The sequence below is a fragment of the Macrotis lagotis genome, chromosome 1 (assembly GCF_037893015.1).
Source record: "Macrotis lagotis isolate mMagLag1 chromosome 1, bilby.v1.9.chrom.fasta, whole genome shotgun sequence".
In the NCBI taxonomy this organism is placed as follows: domain Eukaryota; kingdom Metazoa; phylum Chordata; class Mammalia; order Peramelemorphia; family Peramelidae; genus Macrotis; species Macrotis lagotis.
Window position 1 is genome coordinate 794,425,921 of NC_133658.1, and position 23,921 is coordinate 794,449,841.

A 23,921-nucleotide genomic window follows, 5' to 3' on the forward strand; every position below is an offset into this window, starting at 1 on the left:
TAAGGCATCAAACCCTGATTTAGAGTACTAGTTAATTTCTGAGGTATAAATGCTTATACCAAAAATTTAACAATCTAGCTCCAGCACATTCCTATCTAGATTATTTCAGGAGTTTCATAATTGGTCTCTCCCCATATTCAGCCTCTCCCTTCACCAATCCATCCTCTATCCAACTGCCTAATTGATAGAGCTAAAGTACAAATCTGAAAATGGGACTCTCTTGTTCAAAAAGCTCCCATTGACTCTAATGTAAAATTAAGTCTCTGTTGTTTGACATTTACTTCAAGTCTTTGACAACTGAACTCAGGCTTCTTCAGGGTGATTATATATTATGTCCCCTCACATATTCTGCATTCTAGTCTAGCTGACATACCTGTTCTTTCTCATATAGAACATGTCCCTTTGGACCTCTGTGTAACCTTTGTTGTTGCCTGAAATGTTCTTACTCTTCATCTCTTTCTCTTGGAACCCCGAGTGATCTTCAGGTCTCCAAAAGTTCCATCATCTACTAATTCTTCCAGTTGTTTGTTCCCCTCTAAATGACTGTATTCACACACACACACACACACACACACACACACACACACACACACACACACACACACTTAAAATATCCTGTATTTATTTCTTCACAGTTTGTTCCACTCTACCCCCAAGAAAGACTTAGCTCCCTAAGGGGAGGGAACTGTCTCATTTAGGTATTTGTAACCCCTAATCAGAGTGCCTGGAAAGTAGAAGATAATTAATAAATACTCATTGATTAACTAATTGATCATTTATATTGATATAGAAATATCCAGTATATAAAACCCTTGCCTCAGGAAAATCCTGTGAGGCAAATAATGTAAATATTAATATTCCAAAATGGGTTCAACAAGTGAAGCTCAAAGCCACACTGGTTATAGAGATAGGGAGGTACTCAAATCCAGCCTTTTGAATCCAGACTGGAGTTTGACTCTGCATTAGCACCATGAATTTAGAAATGGAAAATACATCTCAGTTATTTAGGACCCAGGTCCTCTGACTTCAGTAATGATGCTTTTCCCACTATACTACATTTTTTCTCATTACAATTTTTCTATAATTCTTGACCAGTAGTTCTAAACTTGCTCATTCCTTTACTGCCCTGTCCCTCCACAAGGCACCCTCCTTATCCTTGGGCCAGAAGGGGACCCCAACCCCACTCAAGTTCCTCCTGGGTGCAGCTCAGACCTGTTGTTTCAATGTGGGCACCACCTCCCCTTGTCCCAGCAGAATCCCTCATTCATCACTGTCACATTCCGGAGAGGGTTTTTATTTAACAACCAATTTATTTCCAATTTAACTAATCTGGGGCTGGAGCATCTCTCACACACACCAAAGACACTTGGGTTGTAAATAGACTTACACACTGTCGCAGGATAATATAAACTCTCATTAAAGCAGCATCAGGAGAGAAGGGAAGAGAAGAGAGACACTGGGGAGATTGGAGGGTGTTAAAATATGCAAGTACCCAAGGTAAACAATTCCAGCTGGCCTCCATTACTGCCTTGGACTCTGTGCTCTTTGAATACATTTATTCATCTTATTGTTTGCCCTGCTGACCTTGCAATAGCAACAAAGACTTCATAAAGGACTTGTGAACTCATAAAAGGAGGGGGAAGAGGGACTACTAGGCAAGTTAGAGAGGTTTTCCAAGGCACCATGGTTGGAAGAGACCTGAAAGGTCATCCTATTCAAGTCTTTTATTTTTACAGGTGAGAAATAGGGGGTCTAGAAAGGTTAAGGGATTTGCCCAGGGTAACAGAGATAGCAAGTAGCAGAGAGGTTTAAACACAAGTTCTTCAGTTCCAGTCATTAATCTAACCACTTTGCCATGTTCCCACTAGGGGCAATTAGGCAGCACAGGCAACAGAGTTCCAGGCCTAGAGTCAGGAAGATTTGAGTTCAAATCCAGACCCAGATACATGTTAGCTATGTGACCCTGGGCAAGTCACTTAACCCTATTTGCCTCACTTTACTCATTCATAAAAGGAACTGAAAAAGGAAATGGCCAACCACTTCAGGATCTTTGCCAAGAAAAATGGGGTCATGAAGAGTTGGATACAACTGAAATGACTGAACAACCACATGCTGCTCTAGGGAAGACCAAAGCTGGATTCCTACCTCTAACACCCACTACTGAATGACCTTGGATAAATCAATTAATCTCTCCAAACCTAGTTGCTTCAGATGTAAAATGGAGCTAAAATAGCATCTTTCCAGAAGAGAGGTAAGAATCAAAACAACAACAATGAATATAAAATACTTTGCAAACCTTAAAGTATTATATAAAAGGGAGCTATTATTACAACTGTCTGACTGCCATCCTGTTGCCCCATTGTAGCTCCTCTCACCCCTCCCACTGGGAAGGTCATGTTGCAAAGCTTGGATGTACTTGGGCCCAACAATGGCACCAGATAAGGAAAATCTGGCTGGATGAAAGGGACAGCTAATCAGACTGCTGTAGCCCAGGACTGCTGAAGGAATCCATATTGATCGGCTGACTGGATCAGATAGACAAGAAAAGATTTGCTTATGCCCACAGTCTGGAATAGTAGCTGTTCAAACCTTCTGCCATTGCTAAGTCCCGGGCTGGCTGGAGAGGAAGGGGCCCAGTCCTCACTAGAACCAAGATTTTACCTCTTTTTCCCCTTCTCACCCTAAATCAGGAATGGATCCAGTAGCCTCATAACCTCCAGTGAGCAGTGCCATTGGGACCTGGAGGATGAAGCAGATGGATAACCACCTTACTACAGAATATGGAGTCCAATTGGTAACTGGCGGCATATTGCAACATCTATGAGATCTTGAAGTTCCTTTTCAGGCAATCTAATAGTAACAATTTGAGAGTATCTAGTGGGACATAGTGAGTTTAGGGGGAAAAGACCTGGACATATTCTCAGACTTGAGTCCTCCTTGGACAGTTCCTTTATTTGACCTTGGGCAAGTCACTGTGTTTCTGTGACCTTCAGTTTCTTCACTTCTAAAATGGGGCAGCACAACCTACAGCAAAGGATTGAGATAAGGCATAAGTGAAAGAACATATAAAATATTTTTAAAAATAGAAAGTATCATGTAATTCTAAATTATGTCTAATTACTCAATGGAGCTATCATGGCATAGTAGATTGAGTAGCATGCCTAAGTCAAGTCTACTTCTGTTTGATTCTTGACTGTAAAACTTACTAGTTATATGAGCTTAGGCAAGTTACTTAAACTGTATGTGTCCAAGGAGTCACTTCCTAAGTCATAGACTGCTTTTGTTTCTTACTATTTTTGGTAGAAGGTATTTCTACATGAAACTCAAAATCTTATAGAAAATGAATTTTGAAAGCTATCTTTACATGTAATTGGAAAAAATAAAATAAATCAAAATGAATTAAAAAGTGTTCCATACCTGGAGTATTCACCTAAAAAAGTATAAATTCTTCCATATTGAATTATTATTAGAGTCATCTATTAATCAATGTAGCCTTTGTTTGCTTGAGTTAACTCATCTTGAAAAAAGTACCAGACTGGAAATCAAGAGATTTTCTATTCCTTTCAATTTAGGTTGGGCAAATTTTTCTCTCCTCTTGGAGAGAAAAAAGTAAAGGATTAGATTAAGTGATAGGGAGACAATCTGACATAATGGAAGCAAGGAAGACAGGTAAGGGATGGCAGGGCAGGATTGAACCTCATATATACAGTCTCACCTGCCATCCCCTCACCTCACATCTCTGAATGAAAAGGGAAAGATGGGTTTGGTGTCACTTCTTTTATTTACTACCTGCATGATCTTGGACAAGTGATTGAATCTGTCTTGGCCTCAGTTTTCTTCTCTGTGAAATGAGGCTGTCCAATTAGCTATCTTCTAAGGTCTCTTCCAGGTCTGGAGATGGGCTCCTATGATCCTAGGTATCTAGATGACTCAGAGGATAGAATGCTAAATCTTGAGTCAAGAAGACCTAACTCAATCTGGCATCAGTCACTAGCTGCTGTGTGATCATGGACCAATTATTTAGTTCTATCTGCCTCAGTTTCCTCCTCTGCAAAATGGGGATAGCAATCACATCTCTCACAGGACAAAATGAAATACTTGTTAAAAAAAACTTTAAAACTCTATATAAAGGCTAGCTACTAATATCATCATCATCAACAACATCATTATCTTCCTTTAATTTCTAAGTTTCAGTCCTATTCTAAACCTGTTATCCAAAGACCCTTGGTCCTGTCCAGTTCTTCCAATCCATATGACTGTGAACTAGAGTCATAGGTCAGGTGGTTGGCACACTGGTTGAGATTTCTATAGATCTGCCAATATTTAAATTATATCTCCTAAACTGCTTAACTAGCCCTTTTCTCAGTTACCTCAGAGGAGAGTTGGCTTATTTTAAAAACTGCTACTTGGTTATTAACAACGCATTTATACAAATTTCAGAGCTGCATTCCAGAAAAGTTGTCACAACCACGAAGCAGCAGAATATAGTAGGAAAAGCTCTAGCTATGGAGTCATTTAGGTGGTGCAATGGATAGAGCATGAGGCCTGCAGTCAAGAAGACCTGAGTTCAAATATAACCTCAGATGCTTACTAGCTATGTGACCCTGAGCAAGTCACTTAACCTTAATTATGTCAGTTTTCTCATCTGTAAAATAAACTGGAGAAAGAAATGGCAAACCATTCCAGGATATTTGCCAAGAAAACCCCAAATGGGGTCACAAAGACTGAAATGATTGAACAAAATGGGTGTCAGGGAGTTGAAATGGGAGTCTAGTTCCTTCTATCTCTATCCTCTATCTTCCCTCTTCTATCTCTCTAGATAAATTTTCTATCTTCTATCCTTGACTCATCCAAATCACTGATCATCTTGGGGGTTCAAATTTTTCATCTGTAAAGGGCAAGGAGCTGGATTAGATAGAATCTGAGAAATCTCCCAGTCTAAATCTATGGTCCAATGAATCTGGAATACAAAGCCAACTGACTGATCAATTCTGTTCATTTCCTAAGTTGAGTACCAGTCCTTGGCAGGTACCATTAACTTTCCTTTTAAATTCAGAATACTCATAATTTTATATCTCTCTCATGTACCTCCTGCTCAGGAAATGTCAACTGGAAGCCCTGATGAACACATTCAAGAAGGGCAATGAAAGGAAATCATTTTTGACGAAGATTCCACTAGATCCTAAGTCCACTAAAAGGATATTGATTAACATAGAGTTTCAAAAGGGCTCACTTTGGAAAAATGACTTAGAGAGTTGCTGACTATGGGAAAGCCTCAGGTTCTGATGGAGGGATGATAGAAGACAGTAGAAGCTCTCTTTGTAAGGGGACAAGGGGGTGAGAGAGAAAGGGGACAGGGAAGAGGTCATCTCTTCTTTCCCTACCCCTGAATTCCTCTAGTGGCCAGAATAATTTGATCTTTTACTCTTGTTTGGATCTTGCATCCCTGGTAGTCTGAACATGTTTCCATGGCAATTGCTAAGCAATACAACTTGATGATTTATGCATTGCACATGGAGTGGGGAGAAACCACAGGCCCCACAGAATAGCCATGAAATCGGCTCCTCTTCTTCCTCCTGCTCTTATTCCTATTTATCTCCTTTATTCATTTATTTGTTTAACCCAGAGGCCATAAGAGAAGAAAAGGACAGATTGTATTGGCTGAAAACCCTGAGGAATCTGAGCAAAAAAAAAGTTCTCTCTTTTCTCATTCTGTCCAAAGATAGTCCCAGTCTGCAAATGTAACCCTGCCTCCTAGCCCCACCACACACACACACACACACACACACACACACACACACACACACACACACTGACCCCCCCCAAAAAAAAGGAATTTCTATTTTTGGTAGAATGGGTAAAGAGAACTAAAGAGAATAGGAAGGATAAAAGGAGACATCTTCCCATCTACTCCTCACACAGCTTCCTAGTCTTTTTTTTCTTATATGATACCTTCTTCATCTAGGACAGCTGTTTAATCACCTAAGAGGTGGAGGATAAGAGGAAAATTGCAAAGAAAGGAAGGGAAGGAAGAAATTGCAAGAATAATCATGTGTAAAAGTACACAGTATTCAACAGAACACTTTCACACCCATGATTTCATTTTCTCTTCCCTAGTTTAGTTCACTCACTTCACCCTTGCCCACTCTTGGGAAGGTAGTACCAGATAGTGTAAGCAATATCTTCCTCCTTGGTGCAACCATTCTTTGAATTCTCTGCTGGGAATTGAAAGAAGGAGTCAAAGTGAGGGAGAGGAAACTCTCCACTTTGTTCCCTTGACTGTCAGCATCCAGAGTCCACGTTCAACTTGAATTCAACCAGCCCTAGGCACTGATTGACCATGCCCCCCTTCACCTTGTTCCTTCCTTTCTACCAGAACAGATTCTTACCCCTCACCTCCTCCATGAAGATTTTCCCTAATAATTCCATTTGATTCTAATGGTTCCTTTCTGTATCTCTTGTGTAGAAAGACTGCCTTGGGAAGAACATTGGAATATTTTTAATAAAATATTATTTTTGATTAAATGTAAAAGATCATTTTTAACATTATTTAAAATTTTTGAATTCACTCCTCCCTAAGATGGTAAGCAATTTGATACAGTTTATTTATGTGCAATCATGTAAAACATATTTCCATATTATTTCCATATTGTAAGAGAAGAAATAGACACAAAAAAAGTGAAAATAGTGCACTTTAATCTGCATTAAGATTCCATCAATTCCTTTGGAAAGAACATTGTATTGGGAATTGGTTGTCTTTCATTCTAGTTCTGGTTCTATGTGATTTGAGGTTTGTTGTCTCCCCTCTTTAGCTTCCTCAGATTCTTCATCTGTAAAATGGAAGTGAGGAGCAAGGATTTGAAATATAACTTGAAGTAAGTGGTTGTTACCCTTTTGCAGGACAGATTGCTTTGCAGTTTGATAAGCTCTATGAACTCTTTTTCAAAATATTTTAAGTGCATAAAATAGAATCTAAGATTACAAAGGAAATTGATTCTATTGAGACCATAGTTACCAAAATATTTCTTTTTGAAAACCATGTACATAGACCCTAGGTAAAGAAACCCTGCTCTAAAGTCATAGGAACACAGGATTTTATAGTTAGAAGGGAACATCTAGTTCCTAGCAGTCAGAAGCCATCAGATCCAATTTGTACTCAGAAGAAATCTTCCATTATAACTATATGACAAGTGATCATTCAGGCTCTCTTTGACTTCTTATAAAAGAGAAAGTAACTCATTCTACTTTGTTATTGTTGTTCTGTGGTTTTTCAGTTATGTCTGACTCTCTATGATTCAATATGGGGTTTTCTTGGCATTAAACTGGAATGATTTGTCATGTCCTCCAGTTCATTTTACAGTTGCAAAAACTGAGGCAAACAGGGTTAAGTGACTAGCTTAGGATCACATAGCTAGTAAATGTCTGAGGTCACATTTGAACTCATGAAGTTGAGTTTTCCTGACTCCAGACCAGGTACTCTATCTGTATAAACCAGCTGCCCATTTTTGATAAATTTGATAAATTTTGATAAATTTACTTCTACTATCAAAGGAATTTAAATGATTGCCAAAAACTTGAACAGTGAGAAATAATAAACTATGTCTGCTTTTCACATTTTTGAGTCATTTTTCAGTCCTATCCAACTCATGACATCATTTGAGATTTTCTTGGCAAAGATGCTGAAATGGCTTGCCGTTTCCCAGTTCACTCTACAGATGAGAAAACAGAGGCAAGAAGGGTTAACTGACTTGTTCAGGGTCACAGAGATAGCAAGTGTCTGTGGTCATATTTAAATTCAGGAAGATGAGTCCTCCTGACTTCGGGCCTAGTGCTCCATCCACTGTGCTACCTGGCTGCTTTAGGATAATTCTAATTGTTCAGAAGGCTTGTTTGGCTTTTATATATATATATATTTTGACATTAAATTTGGCATCCCCTCTTTGCAACTTTCACACCATTGATCCTAGTTCTACCTTCTGGGGCAAAATAAAAAGGTCCCAGCAAAGAAATGACCCTTACCTTATGATTGATGGGAACCATATGTGAATGTGACTCCTGGATTTAATTGTTGGATTGACTGTATACATAAGATGCCTATAGTCCTGTAATTAAATAAATTTCCTCAGAGTGGGAATCAGAGACATGAGGCAATCAATTTGTTTGAAGCCTTGCAAACATATAAGTCTAGGAGGTTGAAAACATTGGCTGCTGAAGGTGGTGAGAGAAACATCAAATAGTGAGACATTCTAGCAGGTAAATAGGAGGCAGAGTTTAAGGAGCCTCTCACTAGCTACCCTCTCAAAACATAACTAGATAAAAGAATGGTGACTAGATAAAAGAATATTTCAGAATCTTGTATTAGCTACTAAAGCTTACACTGGGGTTATCTCAAGATTATGTATTTTATAACTCAAATTTTTTTCTCTCTGTGTAGCACAATGCTCTAGTGAGCACTTAATAAGTGTTTGTTGAATGAATGTCTTTATTATCTCTGAGATTATTCAGGACCTGCCATCTTGGTATTTGCTCCCAATTTCCATCCGCACTCTCCCTCACCTTATACGTGCCATAATTTCCACATATCCAATCCAAATCTTGCCATCTCTACCCCAAAACAATCACATCCAACCACTTCTCTCTACTCTCAAAACTACTGTTTTCATTACCACCACTCACCTGGATTATTTTTTCTGATTAGTGTCCCTAACTCAAATCCCTCAATCAGCTTTCAAACTGTTACCAAAGTAATTTTCCTTAAGCAAAAACTGACTATATAACTCCCCTACTCATCAATTCCAGTGGCTTCCTATTGCCTCTAGGACATAATGTGAACATCTCTCTAACTTTACTTAGTAGGAGTGACCATTTGATGCTTCTCTCACCACCTTCAGCAGCCAATGTTATCAACCTCCTAGACTTATATGTTTGCAAGGCTTCAAACAGGTAGAGAAGAATCGGGAGATTTGGGTCACAAAAATCCAAAGAGGAAAGAAAATGCAAGTTGAAAGGATAGTCAACAGTGTCAAATATTACCATACTAGTCCCTAACCTATTGTACAGGATATTATTTCCCCTCCTACACTCTGACCTTTTCTCTGTCCTTCATAAACAACATACCCTGTCCCATCATTGTGCTTTTGCAATGGCAATGCCCTATGCTCAGAATTTCCTCCCTCCCTGCCTCTATCTCATAGTCTCTCCCTTACAAACTGATGAAAAGTGAAATAAAACAGAACCAAGAAATCCATTTATACAATGACTACAACAATATAAATGAAAAGAACAATAATAAATAATTTTGCCTGCCTGTTGTCTTTCCCATTAGACTGCTCATTGATTTATTTTGTTTTGTTTTCCTTTTTTCATTCCTAGAGATTAGCAAGTAGTGGGTGTTTAATGAGTACCTCTTGATTGACTAAATGTTGTGAGATTATAATAACTAAGGGTTAATAACAAAGAGCTATGAAAAGACATTCCCTTGATTTGCAGAGGTGTGTTTCTATGGGTGTTCAACACTTCATATCATTTTAGACTTTTGCTATATGATGCTTAATTTTTTCCTCATTTTTAAAATCTTCATTATAAGGGATAGCACTCAGGGGCAGGGGAAAGATACATTGGAATAATAGGTGAAATGAAAAAAGAAGATAATCAGGACTTTTCTTTTTAAAAAGAATATGATTAGCAAAAAAAATGGTTTTGTTTGTTTTTTTCTTTATTCCAGGAGAAAGTTCTCATTAACAATTGGGGGTTTCATGGAGGTCTACATGAAAAAGATGACATTTGAGCCCCAAATTGAGCAGTAATAATTAACCCTTTGATTTTTTCCTTCTCGGTCTTCTCCCTTGAACCCCTCTTCTTAGATATACAATTTCCCTTCTAGCAAAAGGGAAGAAGAGAAAAACTGTTTTTCTACCTCCTAAGAATTTTTATTATTATTTATAATTTATTATTATTCCCATTTTAAAGATGAAGAAATGGTTTCTCAGAGAAGCTCATGTGACCTTCCCAGTCATCTGAATCATAAGTCAAATATAAGTCTTCCTGCCTCCAAGTCTGATACTCCCCATGATGGATTGTGCTACATTCAATAGAAACCCTTCCCTCTCTAGGAGAGAAAAGAGGGATCCCAAAGATAGGCAATGAACCTCCCCACATTGGAAGCTACTACTAAGATGCTGCTTGGGAAAGGTGGAACCCTATTTCCAAGGTTTTCTGGGAGACAGGTGCCAAGCAGATCTGAGCAGCGGGATTGTCTCGTTTGCCTGGTTGTTATGGAGAGATCCGACACACAGGCAATCAGACCCCTTAGTTCACCTGTGAGAGGAAGAGAGAGAGAGACAAGTGTAATAGCGGAGAGAGAACAGATATTCGGTGTCACTCGGCTCCCATTATACTCACATAATGAGCAGTGCCTGACAGCCATGCAGGCTTGCTCAGCAGGTGAGGAGGGGGCTTGCTCACACCCAGTGCCAGTGAAACCAAGGGCACTGATGGGAAGCTGCTACTTCACTCCCACCTCTATTCTCAGTCCCAAGATTGAAGCCAGCCTTCTCTCTGTTCATCAGTGCTCAAGCTCCTTCAATCTGGTGCTTCTCCCTCCCCCCCAAAGAAAAGCAGGGAATAGAAAAATCAGTCCTGTGGGAAGGGTCTCAGTAGACATAGACATGAAGTATCCAAACTGGCACCTACAGTAAGCTGAGTATGTGCTAAGCCTTGGACAAAAGTGAAAAAGTTCCTGTGCTCAGGGGGTTTATATTCTATAGACATATGTTTATGTACATGATATGTATCTATATGCATATATATTATATATACTATATATGTAAATGTATGCACATGTATACAGAATATATATACAAAATGGATACAAAGTAATTTGTTTGGAGAAGAGCATGGATGATGAAGATGACTGGATGATAAAAGCATGGAGAAGAGATAGAGAAGAGCACCTGGAGGATCAGGAAAGGTTTCACATAGAAAGTAACACCTGACATGAGCCTTGAAGGAAGTTGGAGTTGAAATGGGTAGAACAGAGGAGGAAGCACATTGCAAGCATGAAGGGATAGCCAACACAAAGGCATGGAGATGGACGATGAAGTGTCATAGGTGAGCAAAGAAGGCCAGTTTGGCTAGATAAGAGAACTCAAGAAGGAGAGAAGTATGTAATTAGACTGGAGAGGTAAATGGACTCAGGTTAGGAAGGAATTAAATGCCAAACAGCAACCCTTTCTCTATTGCCTTTGTTTTCAAAGTCAAGAGTACCATTGTAACTAATTGTATAGATGACTACCATGGTAATACCCATATTTTAGGAGAATCACTTTGGCAATTGTGTGAAGGATAGATTGGAAGTAGGAACATCAATTGGGGTGTTTCCTTGGTTAAAGGAATAGGGCCAGCAATGAAGTTGGCTCAAGCAATCACATCAACCAAATAGTATTTACTGAATAACAATTACAGCACTCTGTTAAAGATTGTGAGAGAGATCTTTAAAATTGTTTTGGTTTCTCTACAGAAAAGGCATACAAATAGTTTAAATTTCCATTGTGCTGTAGGTAGGCAGGGGGCGAATAATGGATAGATTCCTACATTTGGAATACCTTGATTCAAATCTGGACCCTAGCTCTTATCAGCTATGTTGATCATAGACAACTAATGTGTTAACTTCCCTGATCTTAAGGCAAATCACTAGAGTTTGTCTTCTAAATGATGCTGATGAAAATCACAACTCATTAATAGATGACCATATATGATGCTATAGAATTAATTGCAAAGCAGAGTTGTTTATGACCATAGACCTCATCTCTTTATTTTCCTAGTACAAAACAATGAGTATTGTGTGTTTGAGTCACTATAAATAAGCAGAGTTGTGTGGGCAGAGGGAATTACTATTTATCCAACATCTATTGTGTTCTCAAATCATGTTCAGCTACTTTTACAAATGTTATCTCTTTTGAACTCAGATCTTGATTCCAGACCTCTCCACTGTTCCACCAACCTTCTCTAGGAAGAGAACTGGATTTATAGCCACAAAGTCCTCTCTCAGTTCAATGACTTAATAGTTGCACATTTTTGTTGTTGTTGAGATAAAATTATAAAGATCAAGCATGACTTAAATGAAGAAATATGAGAGAACACCCCTAACCCACCTCTTCACAGAGGTAGAGGTCCACAGATATTATTTGACTGTTCTTGACCCCATCTGGGATTTTCTTGTCAAAGATACTAGAGTAGTCTACCATTTCCTTTTCCAGTTCATTTTACAGAGGAGGCAACTGAGGTTAACAGGGTTAAGTGACTTGCTCAGGATCATATAGTGGCTAAGTGTCTGAGGTTAGATTTTAATTCAGGAAGATAAATCTTCCTGATTCCATGTGAGGTAATCTGTCCATTGTGCCACCTAGCTGCTGAAATAGCTACATGACCTTGGGGAAATTACTTCAATTCTGGAAAGGGTCTGTGTCTACATCTGTAAAAGAGAGGTTTCAACTAGATGACCTCTGAGGTCCCTTTCAGCTTTGTGATTCTATGAGTCTATAAGGTCAGTGGAGAGAGTCAGGCTTGGATTGGATTGCACAGGGTCAAGGTAGACCTCCAAGTCTAGGGAGAGGAGCAGAGTGAATGTAGGGGCAGCAGTAGCAGCAGTCGACTCCAAGCTTCAGCTTCACCTGTATTCCTATTAGGAATCTAATCTAGTTAGGGAAAGGATGGCCAGGGGCCAGGAGGAGGATTTTTCCAGATAGCAAAACACAGGGCTTTGTTTTCCTTCTGTTCCTCCCAGACTCAGCTCCATCCCAGTTTCCAACATTAGAGTTCCCAGGAAGAGAGCATCTCTCTGGGATGCCTACCCAATTCTTCCCCCCCAGCAGAGCTCCCTGGCCACCTGCAGGTTGCAAAACAAAGCAAAACTATCAATTCTTTAATTGTTTTCCTTTTCCTCCCGGGGGTGTCATAAAGCTGCTTGGCAGCTAATGTACACAGTTCCTTCTCTCTCATTTCTGTTAGCTCTATTTAGCTGCAGGCAGGCCTCACTCTGCTCCTCACAGCCAGAAAGACTTAGGAAGGATTCTTTCAAACAGAGGGCCTTAGGAGTAGGGAGAGCTCTCATATTGTTGAGACACGGAAATTGCCTTTTGCCCACTCCTGGGCTTTCCTTTCTCCTGATAGGTTCTCTACCTACCGGAGCCAAATGCAGGGTTTCTGGAACTATATGTGGTACAGACCCAGGCCAGGGAAGGAGAGTGCAATCAGAAGTTCAGTTCCAGGGGGTTCTTAGTCCAACTAGATCAACTCAGAGTGAGATTAGAAAAGATAAGGATAAGAGTTGGAAGAGAAGAGGTACTGAGGAGAGAAAAATGGAGGCTTAGGAGACATCTCAGTGATTTGGGAACATTAAACGAGTTTTATTCAAATGAGATGCAAATACCATGCAAATGAATGACTGTTACTTTTGAAACAGCGACTCAAGTCATTTGGGTAAAAGAACAATAGTTAATCTCCAAACCAGGAAAATAGAGGGGAGTAAGCCTACTGGGGTGCTTCAGTGAAATTTGGGGACTGTCCAGTCTTCTCCATCCAGACTTTTCTCTGCCCACCTCCTTACCTTCCTCCAATGCATTGTCTCCCTGCCTCAACACAAACAGAGCTCAGTGGCCATGCCTGGGTCACTTCTGCTTCTCTCCCTTTTTCCTCCCCACTAACTCACCCCCTAGTATGAGGGAAGAGTATGAAGGTTTATGGGATTCCTAGGATGATCTCTATGACTATTCACTGCAGTTACTGAAATTGAGATAGAGAGAGAGACAGAGAGACAGAGAGACAGAGAGAGACAGAGAGAGATTGAGCAACAGAGAGAGAGAGTCAGAGGGAAGTTGGGAAGTTAGGAAAACTTGATAGAGCAGAGGAAGTCAAAGTAGGGCAGGGGAAAATCAGTATGTGCTGGGGAGTTCTTACCAGCCCTTGACTAACACCCAGACCCAGGGTCCAGAATGATGGAATGATTAGTTTCTAAAGCTTAATTCTTCTGCTCTTCTCTTCACTAAATAATTACTCTTGTCTTCCTGGGTCATGGTCTGGTTTTTTTTTTACTTGTTCTTGTTTTAAAGACTGGGTTGCCCTATCCCCCAGTCTGCAGGAGTATACTCAAGGACAGATCCTTCTACTGATCATTTGGAAAGTTTTGACCTGGGAATTTTAGGTTTTCTTGTATCTATTTCTGACTTGGGCTGATTCACCTCCATAGTCAAATCCCTAGTCCCTGACCTCAACACACTCTAGATCTCAGTATTTGAATGCCAAACTTTAGTGAGTTCCACTGGTTCCACATAAGCTCCCTGGATCTCAGACCTCCCAGGCTGCATTCCCCCACAACATCCCCGCTAGCTAGAAAACAGACACGCCTCTGTTAAACCTTACATGATGTGGAGTTTTAAAGATGCCCAGATATCACGGGGATTACTTCAATCTGCCAGCCAAAGGGATGCCACCGGGACAAAGATGCTCCTTACTGAAACTGGAAAGGGAGCGACCAGGGATGGAAGATATTTTAAAAGGCCTCCAGAGGGCGCAGGGGGGCTGGCTGAGTTCCATAATGGAACAAGTGACTGGGGAAAGCTGAAGTCTCGAATGCGGTGTTTTGTCCCCTAATCCTGAAGAGCTTCAGAAAGGGAACCCAGTTTAGGTTTAGGGTTTCCCTACCTTTCCAACCTCAGATGACTCACAGTTCAGAGAATCAGAGAATCTTAGAGATGGGAAAAACCTAAGATCTCACCTAATCCATCCCTGTGAAGACTGAATCCCAACCACATTTCCAGAAAGCTGGCCTCGCTTACATTATCTTAAATGACAAGGGACTCATTACCTAGGAGAACTATCCTTTTCTTTGTTGAACAACTGCAATTTTTAGAAAGTTTTTCCTTATATTGAACCAAAAATCTTCTCCCTATAACCTGTTGATCTGAATTCTTCTATTTTGGGACCAAATGGGATAAGGTCCATTTTAGACCTAAGGAATCTGTACAAACATTTCCACTTTGAGCTCACTCCTCCTTGGTCCCATACTCTTGGATAATTTATTGATGAGGAATGTGAAAGCGAAAATCATACATATTCCAAATCTCATTCTTATACCGTAGAAAAACATTGTTTGGGGGGAGATCCCCCAAACTTCTCTTTACCCCAACATTGCCTGGTCTCTATACTAAGTAGGTACTGGAAAGTTATTTAACTTTTGTCAGTGTCCTATTCTAGGTAATAACCAACCCTAAAGCACATAATATTGAATTAATTGCTCTAACTCTGAAGGCTGGAGGGAGACCAATTTGTAAAGCTCTTTATCTTACTTCTGGACTTATTATTATTTATAGGATCATAGAGTTTGGAGCTGGAAGGGACCTTAGAGATCATTTTATAAATTCAATTAGATTCAGCAAGCATTTATTAAGTGCCTATCATGTGCTAGCCACTAAGAGTACAAAGATAAGAAAAGACATGATCCCTGCCTTCCAGGAACCCACTAGTGAAACAACTACAATACATATGAACACAATATGGGGTCAATCATGGGAAGAGAAAGCGCTTGCAGCTGGGAAGGGATCAAGGAAGGTTTCATAGAAGATTTGGTACCTAAGTGCAATCTTGAAAAAAGTTAAAAGATTTTCAAGGTAATTCCAGGCATCATGAGAGGCTTCTCAGAATCCACTGAGACAGGAGATGGAATTTTTAAGTTCAGGAACTTACATCATTTGACTTGAACATAGAGTATGGGAATGAGAGTAATATAAAATAAATCTGGAAAGGTAAATTAGAATCAGAGTGAAAAGGGCCTTGAATACCAGGCCTAGGAGTTTGGATTTTACAGTAGGAGCCACTAAAGGTTTTTAAGAGTGAATGAATGACATTTCCTAAACCTTAGAAATGATACCTTATCAGATATGTGGAGGAAGGACAGAACAAGGGAACGACTAAAATCAAGGAGACCAATTGTGGGATATTAATTACAGTAGTCCAGATGAGCAGTAATGAAGACTGGGAAGGGTGACCATATTAAGTGGGAAAAAAGGATAGATACAAAAGGTATAATGGATGTAGGATTCATAAGAATCAACAACTGATTAGATATGGTGGGTGAGGGAAAGGGAAAAGTAAAGGATGACTCTAAGACTTTGACCCTGAGTGACTAGAATAGTAGATGATATTTCAGGGAATATATGTAAGGAAATACATAGAAAGAAAAAAAGAGTGGACACCATGTTGAATCTTATTTAATGTTGAGATTTGAGGAGGCAACCATAAAACATAGAGCCAACAAGACATCAGGTAGAGTTATTTAGCATGGAATTGATGGTACAGGATGATCTGGAGTAGAGAGACAAGGAAACTGAGGTCTGGAAAATGGAGAGATTTCTGCAGAGCCATGATTCAAAACCAGGACTCCTAGCCCCTAGTCCAGGGTTGTTTCCACTGTCAGAAGGCTGTTGAGGCTGCTTGATTGTTTCCCTTCTCAGTCTTCCCACAGTCTAAAAAAATCCTGAGTACAATAAGAGAAAAGAAACTTTATGCAGATTCATTTTTTGTTTAATCATGGCACAGAATCAGAAGTCTTAAGATGTCATGTAAATGTGACTTATAATTGCTGCTAATGAATTGTCTGTTCTTGCTATCATCCTGTTTTTCTCATCTTTTTCAATGGAGTTCAGATAGGAATGTCCTTAGAAAGAGTCGCTATCCTGCTATTAGTCATTTATATTTAATGTCATATAGTATTGCACAGGTATCTAAAATAACTTCGTTTGGTAGTTGGATAAAGGGGTTTCTGAGGGCTCATAGGAAATATTCTTGGTACACCTCCAGTGGCAGGTAGGATAAGAAGGATACTGTTCCCATATGACATTGAGTATTATTGGCTATTATTGTCTCAATATGAGCATGTAATCTCTATAAGAGTGAGCCCTGAAGGGCCATCGTTATGGATGTTTATCTTGCTTTATAACCAGTTCTTTTACACATACATCACCACAGGGAGAGAAAGACACTTAATTAATATGTATGGCAATGATGATGACCATCTGTTAAATGGGGATAATAATACCTGCCCTACCAACCTCACAGGGTTGTTTTGAGGAACAAATGAGGTAATGGATATGACAGGCATGTTAAAAAGGAGAGAGTGATACAAATAGATAGGAGGAGGAAATAATGATGATGAAGAATCCAGGAAGCATCCGCTGTTCATAACATAATAGAGGCAGCTGCTGTGATGGAGAGAGAACACCGGCCTAGGAGTTCAGAGAGCATATGAGATTAAAAAAAATAATAAATTTGTAAAGCACCTTACATTCACTGACTCATTTGATTCTCACAATACCTGTGAGGTAGATTCTATGATTATCCTCATTTTTAATTGGGGAAACTAAGACTAGGAGATATTAAGTAACTCTCCAAGAGTGACACAGTTAGTAGTTATCCAAGGCAGGATATGAATTCAGGTCTTCCATGCCCAAAGAGTTATCTAGTGATTTCACTATTTGGTCTGTTTCTCAAGGTGAACAGCAAAAAAAAAAAAAAAAAAGGAAAAGAACTTACATGTTCTTAAATATTTAAAGCAGCTCTCTTTGAGGTGGCAAAGAACTGGAAGTTGAGGGGATGTCCATCAACTGGGGAATGGCTAAACAAGTTGGGGTATATGATTGTGATGGAATACTATTGTGCTGTAAGAAATGATGATCAGATGGATTTTAGAAGAACAAGGGAAGACTTGAATGAAATAATGAAGAATGAAATGGACAGAAACCAAAGAATGTTGTATGCAATAGCAGTGATATTATTTGAAGCACAACTGTGAATGACTAAGTTATTTTTGAAAATTATAAATACTCAAATGCTCAAAGGACCTCAGAAGGAAGGTGTTATCCACCTCCAGAAAAGTATAAATAGAATAAAGTAGTGTAAAATTATAATGTGGTTTTACATATGAAGTGTATATATATATATGTATGTATGTATGTATGTATATACCTATCTATCTTTTTATCTAAATCTATTTATATATCTATATCTATATATCTGTGTCAAATAGTAACCTTCTCTAGAGCATGGTAAGGGGGGATTCTGGAAGATCTGGATTCTTTTGTTTTTAATTTAAATTTTATAGGGGATCTACATTTTAAGTTCCAAACTGTGTCCTCTCTCTGTATCAAATATCTGTGTCAAATCATAACTTTCTTTAGTGCAGGGGGAGAAGGGAGAAAGATTTAAATTTTAAAAAATAGAATTCAGATCTTCTAGATACTAAGCCCAACATTCTATCCACTCCATCAAGGCTGTTAAATGTGCCTCTGTGGACTACACTCCCAAGTGTGGCCAGAACCATATTAGAATATAATTGGGAAATTATTTAACAAAACAAATAAAAATACAATAGAACATAGATAATGTTAATGTGTGGTTTTCTAAGTCAATGTATAGCCTACAGGAATCCTTATATATTATTCAATGGCCCCATTTCTATTTGAGTTTGATACTACTACCTAATATAACCAAAGTCCCTCTACCTGATACATGTAAAACCTTTTGTACCTGTATTAATTGTTATTCATCCTGACTTTGCTATGTGACCTTGGGTGTATTGTTTCTGTTCTCTGGGCCTCATTTTCCTCATCTGTCAAATGAGGAGGTAGACTGGATAACTTCCAAGGTCTCTTTCTTCTCTTACATTACTGTGAATGCAGAAATCTAAATTCCTGAAATCTAATGAGGCTGCCTGAGAATGTAAGAAAATGTTGTCTTTTCCTAAGGGAAGGGGCTAGGAAATTTTAGAAACCAATCTATCACTCAACAAGCAAGTATTAAATACTTCCCACGTGTAAAGCACTCGTCCTGGAAACTAGTGAGGTTAGAGCTATTGCTATTCCTATGTAAATGTGGGTTTTAAGAGTCTGCTACAGTGCAATTAGTTAATAGTAGTGAGGAGGAAGGGCTTTCAGAGCACAGGTGCATTGTGAAGCAATTAACAGGATCCTGTAAAGGAATGAGAGTCTTACATGCACCTGAGTCTAGAGTAGGCAGAACTGGGAATTCCCTCATCCTGAACCAGGTGCAGGGGAAAGAGGAAGGCTGAACATCCCTACTACCAGGTGATTTAACAAGGAGAAAGGCAGGTCAGGTATAAGCCTTTGAGGTTAAAAGGGGAGGGCTAAAGGAGAGGATGATAGAAAATGAGGAATTTGAAGACAGAAATTCATATCCCAATTATCTCAAGTCTGTATGACTTTGGGAAACTTGTTTCCCCTATTTGGGCCTCAATTTCCCCATTTGTAAAATGAAGAGACTAGACTAGGTGATGTCTAAATTCTCTTCTACCTCTAAATCCTATGATCTTAGAGAATTAAAGGTTTTTGGAGTCTGGATCACAGATTTCTTTATGATGGGTTTAATTTTTTGAAAGATATCCAGTTAGCTCTATCCCTGGGTACTGGGAGAAGTGGGTGGTGTTATTCCTAAGATGCTCTCATCAATCTTTGGAAAACCACAGATTATTAGAGATTTGGACCATGTCCCAATTTTTAAAAGTCAGTCAGTATGAATACCAGATGCTCTACTAGGTCAAGAAAAGGCAAAAAATAGCTCCTGTCCTCAAGGAGTTTACAATCTAAGGGGAGGAGGGAGAGAAAACACATTTAAAAAGATGAAATAGGGGAAAGGGGAGGGATAATACTTGTAATACCAGAATAAAGAAATTCTGCTGCTAGGCAGGAAAGGATGATGTGTCTGTTTGAGTCTCCTTCCTAGAAGATCTTTGAGGAGTTCTCTAATATCTACCTTATCCAATCAATGGATGGGATAAGCACAAGGGGAAGGGAGTGCTAAAGAACTGTGAGTTTCAAAGTTGAATTGATTTTACAAAAAAGATGAATTTCTATCAAAGACAATTTTAAAGGACATATGATAGAAAATGCCATCCATATCCAGAGAAAGAACTTTGGAGTCTGAATACAGACCAAAGCATACTGTTTTTAATTTTTTAAAATTTGTTCAATGTTTATGTTTTTCCCTCTCATGTTTTTTTACTTTTGTTCTGATTCTTCTATCACATGACTATTATAGAAATGTTTAATAAAGTTGTATATATATATATATATATATATATATATATATATAATCTATATCAGATTACTCACTTTCAAGAAGGGGAAGGAGAGATGGAACTCAAAATCCTACCAAAAAAAATGAATGTTGAAAAACTATCTTTGCATGTAAAATAAATAAATAAATTTATCAAAAACAAAACAAAACGATGAATTTCTGAAAACAATGGAGAAGTCTAGTTGAGCAGCCAGGTGAAAAGTGCTGCAGTGTCTGCCTTACAAATATTATTTCATTTTAATCCTTACAACTCTGAATGGTAGTTTCTATTACTATGTTCACTATATTCATAAGAAAACTGAGGTAGACAAAGGTAGAAAACATATGATTAGTTGATTTAAAGTACCAGGAACCTAGATAGATGCTCTGTACTAGAAGCAGCATTTTCCTTCCCTCCCCTACCTTCCTATCCCTTCAATAATAATAATGGTAATAATAATAATAATAATAATGATGATGATGATGATGATGATGATGATGATGATAGCTAATATCTGTAAAGACCTTCATAAGGTTTTCAAAGCACCTTCCATGTATATTGTCTTATTTGATTCTTAGAACAACTCAATAAGGCAGATGAATTTATTTTAACTTTGGCTCAGTGTCTAAATCTAAGGTCATGCAACTAGGGTGAACCAGAATTTGAACTCAATTGAACACAATTTTTAGTCTCATTTTCTATCCATTGTAGCTGCTTCAGTTTTGTCCCAGAGAGTATTCTAAAATCTCTCCACCTAAAGAGCTTCGAAAATCAAACAAGATTATCTTCTTGAATATTTTGGAAATTGTCCCATGTGAAGGTAGGTCAATGAATGGATAAGATGACCACTCAGGGGGCATCTAGGTGGCGCAGTGGATAGAGCACTGGCCTTGGAGTCAGGAGTACCTGAGTTCAGATCCAACCTCAGAAACTTAATAATTATCTAGCTGTATGGCCTTGAGCAAGCCACTTAACCCCATTTGCCTTGCAAAAACCTCAAAAAAAAAGATGACCACTCAGGATCCCTTCCAGTCATTGCATCCTGATTTGCTCTCACCAGGGACCCAGGCAAACCTGCCAAGAACTCCTCTCTGTCTTTTAGGGAGTCATGATGTCTCCGATGCACCCATAAGCCCTCCTCCTGTCTTTTCCACTCCATGGTCCCCTGGGCTTCAGCAGACTTAAAACCAATACCCTCTCATATGGAGCCCAGAGGCTACAGCTGTCAAAGAAGATGCTATCAGGAGCTGTCTTGACATTTCCACAGCCACAAGACCCAGAGATAAAAGTGTCACTAAACAAAGTTCATTCTATTTTGTTTGCTCACTTGGTGTGCTCTCTTTCCTACCCCCCTCCTCTTCCCCCCGCCTCCTCTTCTTTCCCTTCCTGCCAAGAGGGCTAGGTATCAAGTATGGGTCTAGACCAGATCTTCTCTCTTGCTGCTGCTGCAATTCCTGCTTTAAAAAAAAAACACCTCACCTCCCAATTGATGATTATGAAAAGGCAGTTTATCACCTGTGCTTTTATGATTGCTGCAACTAAGGGTAAAAAGATGTCCTTTCAGATAAGCGTTTGAAAGGGGGATGGGGGGAGAAAGATTTTCAAAGCTCCCTTTGTTCTCTTGAGGGGCTTTTTCTTGCTTTGGAGTTCTGACAGACTGCACAAGAGAAAAGAGAATTTTTTAAAAAACAAAATGCAAGCTCACTTCCAACCTGTTTCATATTCGTCAGCCATCAGGGAATTTGCCTTGACTAGGGGTTTGGGCCAGTCTCAAAGCCCTCCGCCTCTTTGCGAACTGGATGCTTAGTTAGGAAAGGGTTCCATGTTGAAGAAGTCATTTCCCACTCCTCCCTGACATGGGTGGAACTGGGACTGGGACAGGCAATATTAATAGTACCCCGATTAAAAACCATCAACAAAGAGATAAGAGGAATACCTTTGAGAGGTTCCAAGCTCAGGGGACATTGGCTTAGAATTCAAGATAAAAGTGAGCTGTAGCACTTGATGCATAAGAGGTAAACTTTGAGTTGGGTGGAATGGGAAGGATGCAAAGATTGGGAATTCATGATGAAACCAAACTCAAAGCAGATGAGGCATGGTCCCTGAGTAGTATCCAGGGACTCAGGCCCCTTTAAGAAAGTAGGCAAAATGTGGATTCCCTCATATCCCCACTGTGACATAATGGGAAGAAGCTCCAGAATGAATACTCCTTAGGGACCCAACTTTGTTGTCTTCTATGAAAGGAAACTGGAAAAAGTCACTGGGGCTGAACTCATAGCTACAACCTGAACACATGCAAACTCAGCTAATTCACAGAATTCTAGAATTTCCTTGGCTGGAAAAGAACTTAGAGGTGATCACATCCAACTCCCTTGTTTTCCAGAGAAAGAGGATGGATTGATCTGAACCTAAAGACTGAACCAGGTGCTACATAAGGCTGGACTAGTCCTCTCAGTGTTGGGACCCTGCCCTTGTAAAAATATAACAGCTAATTAAATGCCCACAGGCTTGGCTCTGAAGCATTTCAAGCCTTGTCTATATCAACTCTGCCAGAACCCTGAGTCTGAGGAAGGGGAAAATCCAATGGCAGAGAGAGCACGACTGTGGGCAAATGTCAGCCAGACCTGGCCAAGCATAAGACTGTGTCACTGTCACCCGCAGGGAGACTCTGACAGCCAAGAGACAGTAGAGTTCTGTTTGAGGGGTGGGGCAGATGGCATCTCACCAGCCCTTGTCATCACTCTGTTCCTTCTTGGCTTCTTCTCTAGAAGGCTGCTCATTCAACCCTGACACCCTCCACCTAGGGCAACCCACCTACCCAGCAAAGCCATGCCCACTGTGTGGAAGGAGAAAACTGGAAAAAACTGGCAAAAGTCAATATTCCCTCTGCCACCTGCTCACTGTATCTGCTCAATGCACCAGTGGTCTTCCTAGAGATTGGGACTTCCCTCATGATAGGGCATGAGGGTTCTGACTACAGGCTTCCAATCAGATCTAGGAAGCTGATACAGGGTGGTATGAGGCCTTCTTTTTCTCTTACCAACTTCTTACCCAAAGCCTGGGTATTGAAACAAGTACTCTGAGCCCAGATGGTAATTTCTGCTGCCTAATTATGCATGCATACAATATTAGCCAAAACCATTTGATTATCCCCTCCATCCCCTAGCAGATCAAATGGAAAGGCTGCCAAGGTGGGGGATGAGGGGGTGGGGATTACTCCTCTGGGATAATGGCTTACAAGATGACCTGCTGTTACTCAATCAACCTCTGGTCCCTCAGCACCTCTCTGAGGCCTCTCACTTGGTCTGGCAATGACCATCACTGACTTGGAAGTTCAACCTCATTCCTGCTGCCATCTTAAAAGGAAGCCATCTGCTCTTTGGGACTTTGTCACTCTTGAAGCTCTTTATGAATTTTTGTTCTCATTATTTAGACCAGGGTGGGGAACCATTTTTCTGCCAAGGGCCATTTGAATATTTATAATATCATTCATCTACTATATTTGATTAAACATTTAATTAATTCACCTCTAAAAAACTCCTAGATTTATTGAATTTCAAGTCCTGCCTGCGGTTGACATGGCAGCACCAGACCAAATGGTCAGAGGTTGGACTTTCCCGACCATGACTTAGACTATTAGCATCTTGAAGACAAGTATTGTTCCTTTTTCAGTCTTGAATCTCCAGTGCCTAGCAGAGTCCCTTAAGTGTGATTATCATTTTTTGAATGCAAAAAGTGAATATTGACTTCTTTGAATGTCCAGTGAACAAAGAGCTCCCTCACAATAATAGTTGTC

At 39.6% G+C, this 23,921-nt stretch overlaps 1 long non-coding RNA gene across 2 annotated transcripts in view; it reads left to right on the forward strand.

Moving 5' to 3' along the window:
• The first annotated feature begins 1,685 nt into the window (after positions 1-1,685).
• The window catches only part of LOC141488477 (uncharacterized), a 58,363-nt gene continuing 36,127 nt past the window's right edge, over positions 1,686-23,921 (forward strand). Inside the window, exons 1-3 of one of the 2 annotated variants that reach the window (XR_012468704.1) lie at positions 1,686-1,736; positions 2,014-2,251; positions 2,691-2,794. This is a non-coding gene — a long non-coding RNA (uncharacterized LOC141488477). Of the gene's footprint in view, positions 1,737-2,013; positions 2,252-2,690; positions 3,269-23,921 lie in introns of those variants that run through there. The other variant, XR_012468702.1, reaches the window with a different exon arrangement.